The sequence below is a fragment of the Oryctolagus cuniculus genome, chromosome 2, assembly GCF_051225735.1.
Source record: "Oryctolagus cuniculus isolate XC-2025 breed Fujian yellow rabbit chromosome 2, ASM5122573v1, whole genome shotgun sequence".
Lineage (NCBI taxonomy): Eukaryota > Metazoa > Chordata > Mammalia > Lagomorpha > Leporidae > Oryctolagus > Oryctolagus cuniculus.
This window is the reverse complement of record NC_142868.1, coordinates 43,187,323-43,196,407: the sequence shown is the minus strand read 5'-3', so window position 1 is coordinate 43,196,407 and position 9,085 is coordinate 43,187,323.

Here is a 9,085-nt window from a genome sequence, read left to right as displayed (position 1 = left end):
CCTGGGTGTCCCCTTCGGTGTAGGAAGGCTTGGCGGTGGGGCAACAGGCCGTGATGATGGGCACTCCAGGCTTTCACTATGCTGCTTACTCAGCATGAGGACAGAGAACGGGCCTTCTCCTGAGTGTGCTCCAGGCTTTTACACAAGCATGCACAGCTTTTCTTAATAACAGCCCCATAAGAGACTAGAGATGCCCACCCTATTGTGCAGAGGAGAAGGCAACGACTTAAGTCACTTGATCAAGGTCATGTGTAGCAGGTGGTTGAGCCAACAAGGGGTTTTCTGATCTCACAGCCCTCTCTCTACTTTCCACAGGGACGGAGGCCAGCAGCTGGAAGGAGGATTTTAAAGCAAAAGTAGATCTGTGAGAAAGCAATGCATCCTCAGAGTCCCCGCTGAGAAGGATGCACCTGCCCGGCAGACAGAGCTTGCCTGGGGCTCCCTTTCTGTGTGTGAGACAGTGGAGACGATGGAAACACGGCCAGGTCAGGGTCAAGTTGCGTGACCTTGTGTAGACTCCCTTCCCTCTTTGGACCTCAGAGTTCCCAGCTACAAGAGGAGGAGGAGGAGATTGAAGTCGGGGAGAGGTGGAAAATGTACAGGCCCCGGCCTCCCGGACGGTGAAGCAGAGCCAGGTGAAGAGGCCGCCTCTCCACCTGATAGAACGAAAGGGACAAAATCAACTTCGCTTCCCTCAGTCCAGCTGCAGTGACCCAAGCAGTGACCCCCACGCAGGGGAAAGGGCATTTCAAAGTCTGTGGGGGACGGTGGCACAGGCTCCAGTGGAGAGGTGGCCTTGGCTCAGCTGCCCTGCTTGTGGCCATGCGGGCGTGCAGCCCTGAGGACTTTTCCAAATAGGACAAGGAAGCTCCTGCTTTAAGATTGCTGCCAACACATACATAGTCAAAAACGATTATGCTAACGAGTGAGTGGGTCAAAGGAGAAAGCGCATGGATGGGTCTGACTGTACCCTGGGGGCTCCTCCCTGTGTTCTGCTCTCTCCTCAGTAGCTGGGAGGCACAGTTTGGGGGTGCCACGTGGCCACTCTGAGAAGATGAGGTTGAACGACGATGCTATTCTTTTTTTTAATGTCTTTTTTTTTTTTGACAGGCAGAGTGGACAGTGAGAGAGAGAGACAGAGAGAAAGGTCTTCCTTTGCCATTGGTTCACCCCTCAATGGCCACTGCAGCCGGCGCACCGCGCTGAACCGAAGGCAGGAGCCAGGTGCTTCTGCTGGTCTCCCATGCGGGTGCAGGGCCCAAGCACTTGGGCCATCCTCCACTGCACTCCCTGGCCACAGCAGAGAACTGGACAGGAAGAGGAGCAACCGGAACAGAATCTGGTACCCCGACCAGGACTAGAACCTGGGGGGCCAGCGCTGCAGGCGGAGTATTAGCCTATTGAGCCACGGCGCTGGCTGACGATGCTATTCTAAGGACATTGATAAGTCAGTACCGCCTCTTGCTGCAGACCACCAGTTCAGATGTGCCAAAGTGGATAGTGCTGCCTGCCCTCCCTGGGAAGCTGGGATCCACCACCACCATCACCACCACCACCCCCGCTGCCACTCATTTCATGTGTCCAACCATTGAGAACACAGTGATAATGGTTAATGTCAGCATCCGTCCTCAGCGTGCTGTGGGTATCAGCTCAGGGACTGCTCACAAAACCCTGGGATACTGGTACTATGATCATCCCCCCTGGAAGGCAAGGAAACTGACCCCAGCTAGGACCCTCCAAGCTGTCAGCCCCCACGCTGCCTCAGGGATGTGGGAGGATTCACACGTGAGGACTCACACTACTAGAGCATTGTGCCTTTGACTTAATAGAAAACCTACCAAGTATGTTCTGAGTGCTTTTTGAGGTGCGCTACAGGTGCACTACAGAGCTGATGCCACCACCCCTCTAGGAGCTGTGTTTTGTGGTCTTCGTTCTAGAGAGCACGGAGGCTCGGGTGACACAGCTAGAGTCACATAGCTGGCGAGTTCACAAAACTGGGGTTACCACTTGACACATGACATAGAGATGGAATATCATCAACAGGGTGGCAGACTAGAAGATCCCACCCCCCGTTTACCCACAATCACAGCCATCTGACAAAGACTCACTAATGAAATAGCTCCAGCCAGCTCTAGACAGCAAAGCTGGCGCTGCAGGTCCTTGATGGAGCACACAGCTGAGGATGGAGGCACAGAAGAGCGGGCGGGGCACGCCACATGCCTCACGCCAACCTCGGCCAGCACAGCTCAGTGCTGCGAGGCGTCACCTTGGCTGTGACTCCTGCCACAGGTGAGACGGAGATCAGGAGGAACCTGCTAGCCTTGGCCCCCAGGGGCCCTAGCACCTCTTGACTCTGCTCCAGGCACCTACAGTCTTTGCCACTGAGCACCACGCCGTCTTCACCAACTCTGACCCCAGCTGAAGGAGCTGCCCAGAATATATACCACCAGGTACCCCCCACCCCACCAGCAGCCAAAACCACCATGGTGCTCCCCCAGAGCCAGAGAGCCACTGGATACCCCTGCAGCCAGACTTGCCTCTGTGTCCTCCTGGGACTGAAACGGCCATCATGCATGCATACATGGCACGTTCTGGCCACTATGCTGCTGCCAACCACACATCCACACCAGACTCATCACTACTGCCACCCATGTACCAGACCTGGTGTCACGGTGTGTTTCCCCAGATCAGGTACTGACTGGACCCAACAGCCCTCATATCCCACCCAGTCACCACCCACGTGCCTACTCATAGGCTAAAGTCTTTCTTCACCAATGCCAGTCAATGCAGTCTAAAAACAGCGATGTTCCTTCAAATGAAGCATCATGGAAACATGACACAATAAATTTCCAGGAAGCGACCCCAAATAATGGAGATCTATGAATTGCTTGACAAAATATTAAAAATAATTGTTTTAAAGAAGCTTGGTAAGCTATGAGAGAATACAACTCAATTATATCAGGAAAATAACACTCGTACAAAGTTAGAAGTCTAGTAAGAAAATTAAAAAAAAAAAAAAACAAAACCAGGAACCATACAGTGCCTGGCATGTGGCATAGTGGGTAAAGCTGCTGCCTGCAATGCCAGCATCCCATATGTGCTCCAGTCCAAGTCCCAGCTGCTCCATTTCCAATCCAGCTCCCTGCTAATGCCCAAGTACTTGAGCCCCTGTTACCCATGTGGGAGACCTGGAAGAAGCTCCTGGCTCCTGGCTTCAGACTGGCCCAGTGTTGGCTGCTCTGGCCATCTGGGGAGTGAAGCAGAAGATGGAAGTGTCAGTCTCTCTCTCTCTCTCTCTTGCTTTCAAATAAAATAAATTAATCTTTAAAAAATAAATTCTGGGGTTGAAGGATACAATGAATGAAATGAAAAACTGAATAGAGTGCAATCAAGAAGAAGAATCACTGAAGACAAGCCATTTCAAACTATCCAGTCAGAGAGAAAAAAAATGAAAAACTGCAAACACTTGTGAGATCTATGGGACACCATCAAGTGAACCAATACACACATGATCAGAAAGAGAGGAGAGACAGAGGGATTATTTTAAGGAGTGATGGCTGAGGGGCAGGTATTTAACTTAGCAGCTGAGATGCTGGCTCTGCCTCCAATGCCAGCTTCCTGCTAACATGCACCCTGGCAGGCAGCAGTGATGGCTCAAGTACTTGGGTCTCTGCCACCCACATGGGAGCCTCGGGTTGAGTTCTGGGCTCCTGCAGACATCTGGGGAGTGAACCAGTAATTAGAACATCTGTCTTTCTGCCTTTTAATTAATTAATTTAAAAACATCTTTAAAAGGAAATAATGGCCGAAAACTTCCTCAGACTTAGGGAAGAAATGGACATTTAGATTCATGAACATCAAAGAACCTATGACAGGATCAATTTGAAGACTACACAAAAACAAATTATAGTCCAACTGTCAAAAGCCAAGACAAAAAAGAGAATTTTGAAAACAGCAAGAGAAAAGCAACTTGGTCACAGCTAAAGGAACCTCCATACCATCGGAAGCACATTCCTCAGCAGGAGCCTTGCAGGTCGGGAGAGTGGAATCATACACCTATATCCAAAGTGCTGAGACACTGCCAACCAGCACCATGCCAGGGAAATTATCCTCTAGTGGCCAAGGGAGACGAAGTCCTCTCCAGACAGGTAAAAATTGACAGAGTTCATCCCCCTGAGACCTGCTCTACGAGAAATACTTAAATGAACTCCTCAAACTGAAAGAAAAACACACTCCATAGCAGTGAAATAGCATATGTAAGCACAAGGCCTCCTTGGAAAAGAAAAAAATCAGAATGATGTAACACTGTAATGATGATGTGTAAATTACTTTTAACCACAATATAAAATGTAGTGGCTAAAAACGATAACAAAGGAAGACAGCGGGAGAGACACAAAGCAACTCCAAGAGACAGGGTGGGAAAAGCATTCCCAGGGGTGTTTTTTAAATAAACCTGTGGGACCTGTGTTATGGTGCAGCAGGGCAAGCCACCGGCTGCAAAGCTGGCATCCCAGCTGCTCCGCTTCCCACCCAGCTCCTTGCTAATGTACCTCGGAAAGCAGCAGAAGATGGCCCGAGCGCTTGGGCTCCTGCCACTCGTGTGAGAAACCCGGATGGAATTCCAGGCCCCTGGCTTTGGCCTGGCCATTGTAGCCATTTGGGAAGTGAACCAGCAGATAGAAGATCCACCTGTCTCTCTGTCTCTGTTCCCCTCCCTCCGCCCATTTCTCTGTAACTCTTTCAAGTAAGTAAATGTAAAAAATAAAAGAAACTTGCTCTATAGTTGAGGACATTCACAGGCTGGAAGTAAAGCAATGGGAAAAGGTGTCCTGTGCTAATGGGAACCAAAAGAAAGCAACAGTGGCTACACTCACACAAAGGTGCTTGAAAAACTTCATGGGAAAATGGAATTGAAAGATGTTTACTTTGGTTCAACAGTTGTTTGAAATTCATACACAGTTTATCATACACATTTCCATGATCTCTTTGAAAACCACTTCATAAATTGAAATTTATGTTTCTACCACTGTATGGTTTAATTTACCTACACGCTTGCCATTCTTAGTGCTTTGTTCCCTCTGTGGACGAGGTTTCATATTATTTTCTTTCATTTGAAAGAAGTTTCAGGGCCAGTGCTGTGGCATAGCAGGTAAAGACGCTGCCTGCAGTGCCGGCATCCCATATGAGTGCCCATTCGAGTCCTGGCTGTTCCACTTCTGATCCAGCTCCCTGCTAATGCACCTGGGAAAGCAGTGGAGGATGGCCCAAGTGCTTGGGGCCCTGCACCTGCTGGGAGACCTGGAAGAAGCTCCTGGCTCCTGGCTTTGGATTGGTCCAGCTCTGGCCATTGCAGCCATTTGGGGAGTGAACCAGGTCTTCTTCCAGGTCTCCCACATGGGTGCAGGGGCCCAAGGACTTGAGCTATCTTCTACTGCTTTCCCAGGCCAGAGCAGAGAGCTGGTCTGGAAGTGGAACAGCCAGGACTCAAACCGGTGCCCATAAGGGATGCTGGTACTGCAGGCAGCAGCTTTACCTGCTATACCACAGCGCCGGCCCCTGTTCTTTGGATTTCATAACTTTCACTGTTCTACGTCTGGACTTAGAGCTGCTTTCCTCTGCCACCTCACATCTGCCACTGATCCCATCTAGTCAGCTTTCAGTTCCAGGTTTTACAGTTTTCAGCTTTAGAAATTTCATTTAAATTTCAGTTTCTCTGTTGAGATTCTCTATGTCTTGACTCATTGTTAATATAATTTCCTTTAATTTTTAAAACTTATTTATATAAAGGGGACAAATTTCATATAATTTTTTTAACATTTTCCTTAATTCCTTGAGGATAACAGTAACAGCCACTGTGAAGTCTTGTCAGAATCTGCTGCCTGTTGTGTTTCCTGCTCACATGAGCCTGCTTTATTGAGTGTCTAGTAATTTCTGACTGAAAACTGGACATTACAGTGGTTCTGGATTCTGTTCTATTTTCCTACAAATTATTGGGGTTTGATTTTAGTAACTTAGCTTTGCAAATTGCAGAATTAGTTTCCTTCAGTGTGCAACCATTGATACTACTGTGCAGTTGTTGTGTCTGTGTTTTTAATATTTATTCATTTATTTGAAGGGCAGAGCAATAGAGAGAGGAGGAGAGACTTCTCATCTGCTGGTTCACTCCCCAAATGTATGCAACAGCCAGGTCTGGGCAAGGAGCTCCATCCAGGTCTTCCATATGGGTGCAGGGGCCCAAGGACTTGGGCCATCATCTGCTACCTTCCCAGGCGCATTAGCAGGAAGCTGGATCAGAAGCGGAGCAGCCAGAACTCGAACCAACACTACAATGCGTGCTTATCCCCCTAAGCCACACACTGACCCCCTCATGGTATAGATTTTATTAGAAAGGTTTTACTTTCCATCTGGCTGGCTGCGGATGTCTTCTCCTCTTACACTGTATAATGATCAGGCAATAATTTGGGCAGAGATCATGTTCAGACACCTTACAGAAGTAGCTTCCACCTGCTGCCCAAGCTGTGCAGTTTGGAGAGACATTCAAATCTACGAGAAGCCCTCAGCTCTCCATTGGCTCCCACTTTCTGCGACACTGGCAGGGATGCCCCCCACCCACTGCCTCGCTCAGGCATATCTTAGCAGTCAGTCAGGAACATACAGGGAGTGCATTATCTCAGCCCTTTCACAGGTTTCTTACTGCCACGATCTCTCCATTACAGGTCTGGCTGGTCTTCTGTCTACACTGAGTCAAAGCTGTAGCCACAAGCCAACAAAGCTTTGCTTTTCACCTCCAGTCTAGAATTGACCCCATGGCCTTCAGCCCACAAAACTGGAGATTTGCACATCCCCTTTCTGACCACATCTGCCGTGTCCACCTGATGAAACTGCTGTTTGCTACTACAGCCCTTGAACCAGACCCACCGGGCCCACCGGTGAGCCGCAGCTTTCCTCTCCTCTCTGCCCTGAGGCTGGGGGAAGCAGGCACCTCCAGGCTGTATCACAGACTGATGGCCATTCTAGTGCAGTAGCAGCTCTTTGGGATTTTTCTCACTCTGTCTTCTGTCTCTGATCATTTTCCAGGCATCTGAGATGGCTGTTTTTGACCGTTTTGTCTAGCCTTGAACTTGCTTTCCTCCACAGGAAATTGTCCAGCACCATTCCTGAGCTGAGCCTTGGACCGGATCGCCTTAGGGTTTCTCCCACTGAAATCCTCTATCGCCTACAGGTTTTGATTTTAATCAGAGGTGAACTGGTATCAGGAAGCTGTACAGGCTCACAGAAGAAGAGCTATGAGTTTTGCATAAATCACCCCAAATGGGCAACAACACTGGGGGCGCCAGTGAGGCTGAACACGTTCCTGACCCTCACAGAGCTGAGGGCTCCTGCCAGCCCAGCCCTGAGAATCCCAGCTGCAGTTGAGAAAGGGCACCCCACCTCAGGCACACACCGCCACTTCCCCTCTTCTCCCCTGGGTCCCGTCCTGGCCGCCCAGCCTCTCTGGTGGCCCCCCTGACTCTGTGAGGGCGGAAATGGCCAAAACTAACTTCCACTTCCGCCCAGGGCATCTGGAACCCAAGAGCAGCGTCATTTCCTCGGCCTTGTCTGAGTGGTTGCTGGAACCCATCTGCGTGTGGGTGTGTGTGGGTTTCCAACATCCGCCCACTGGGGAGAGACACAAAAAGAGAAGCTTTTCTCCAGCCACAAAGGCCAGCATCCCTAAGCTCGCCCCCTATAGACTCTCCCATCCTCTCCCGCTCTAACTTTGAGCCAATGGCAACAGTCACAGGAAAATGGGTTTTCTCCTTAGGAAGCTAGATTTCCTGCTCCCCGGGAGATCTCCTAGGTACTCCGGGCCAAGTATATACAAGCTTTCCAAAAATTCCATCTTTAGGCCCCACTGATGAAGCATTAGAAGCACTGCAGGCAGCACGGGGAGAGGCAGGTCCTTGCTCAGTAAAATAGTCAACCAAGGGAGCTCTGGGAGTCCACTGGATTTGTGGTCATGAGAGCTGTGCGGAGTCACCTCCTGGGAACTCATCCCAACCATTCCTGACGGGGTCACTGCTCCCACCTCTGTCTAACACTGTGCATTGCTGGGCTTCTGTAGCTGCCCCCATCTGCCCCATGGTCACTGTCTGTTTTCTGGACTGGGTCCCCCAGATGGGACTGAACTGAAATAGTAAGACTGAGTTGTCTCATCTCAAGCCATCAACCTTTACAGCAGAAGTTGAAGGAGTCTGGAACTCTTGTAACTTGTGTTTAATGGTTGAGCCCAACAACTGGATGTGAGGAAGCCAATGGGATAATAAACTACAAACAGCTACTTGTACTGACCACACCTGGCACACTGGACGCTGTTCTGAGCCCACTGCTACCAAGTATGGAAGAAGATGAAGCCATTTTATGATTCAGATTTGGGGCTTGGCCATCTGGGGTTCACCATGCCCTAAATACTGTAACAGAAACGTGTGATGCATGAATGCTCTCGTTTTCCCCCTAAAGCCCTTTGGGGAAATGAAGCCCATTGTTTCCACAGTGTCACTGCGGCTGCCACTGCTCTGAGCCTCTTTAGAGAGACTCTCTCCTCTCTGTAACTGACAGTGAGTATTATCCTATCCCTAACTTCCAGGGACAGAAACTCCAGAGGAAACAGACACTGTGGACTGCTTTGTAGAAGCTGGCCCGCCTGACTCCCACACCCCACCTCCAGGACTCCAGACCCTAAAGGGAGAACAAGAATCCCCCAACCCAGCTTCCTTGGACACAGATAGGGAGCAGCTGGCCAGGGGGTCTCCCTGGCTGCAGGACTATGAAGCAAGTCTCTTGAGGTCGTTTCAGCAGCCTTCTTGGGCTCACTGGTCCCTGGACTGCTGTAGTGCAGGCCAGTCCTCACCACTCTCTATGTTGGGACCCCTTCTCCCCCACTCCCACTCCCAGTGTTCCCTTGAATTTTCACAGCCAATGAGGTGGTTCGAGTGAAGCTCTGAGTCAGAATGGACTGCTGGTTACTAAATAAATAAATAAATCATGGGGGAAATAACATTTATTGAGCACCAAATTTGGGGCCTGCCACTCTCACCCCATCATT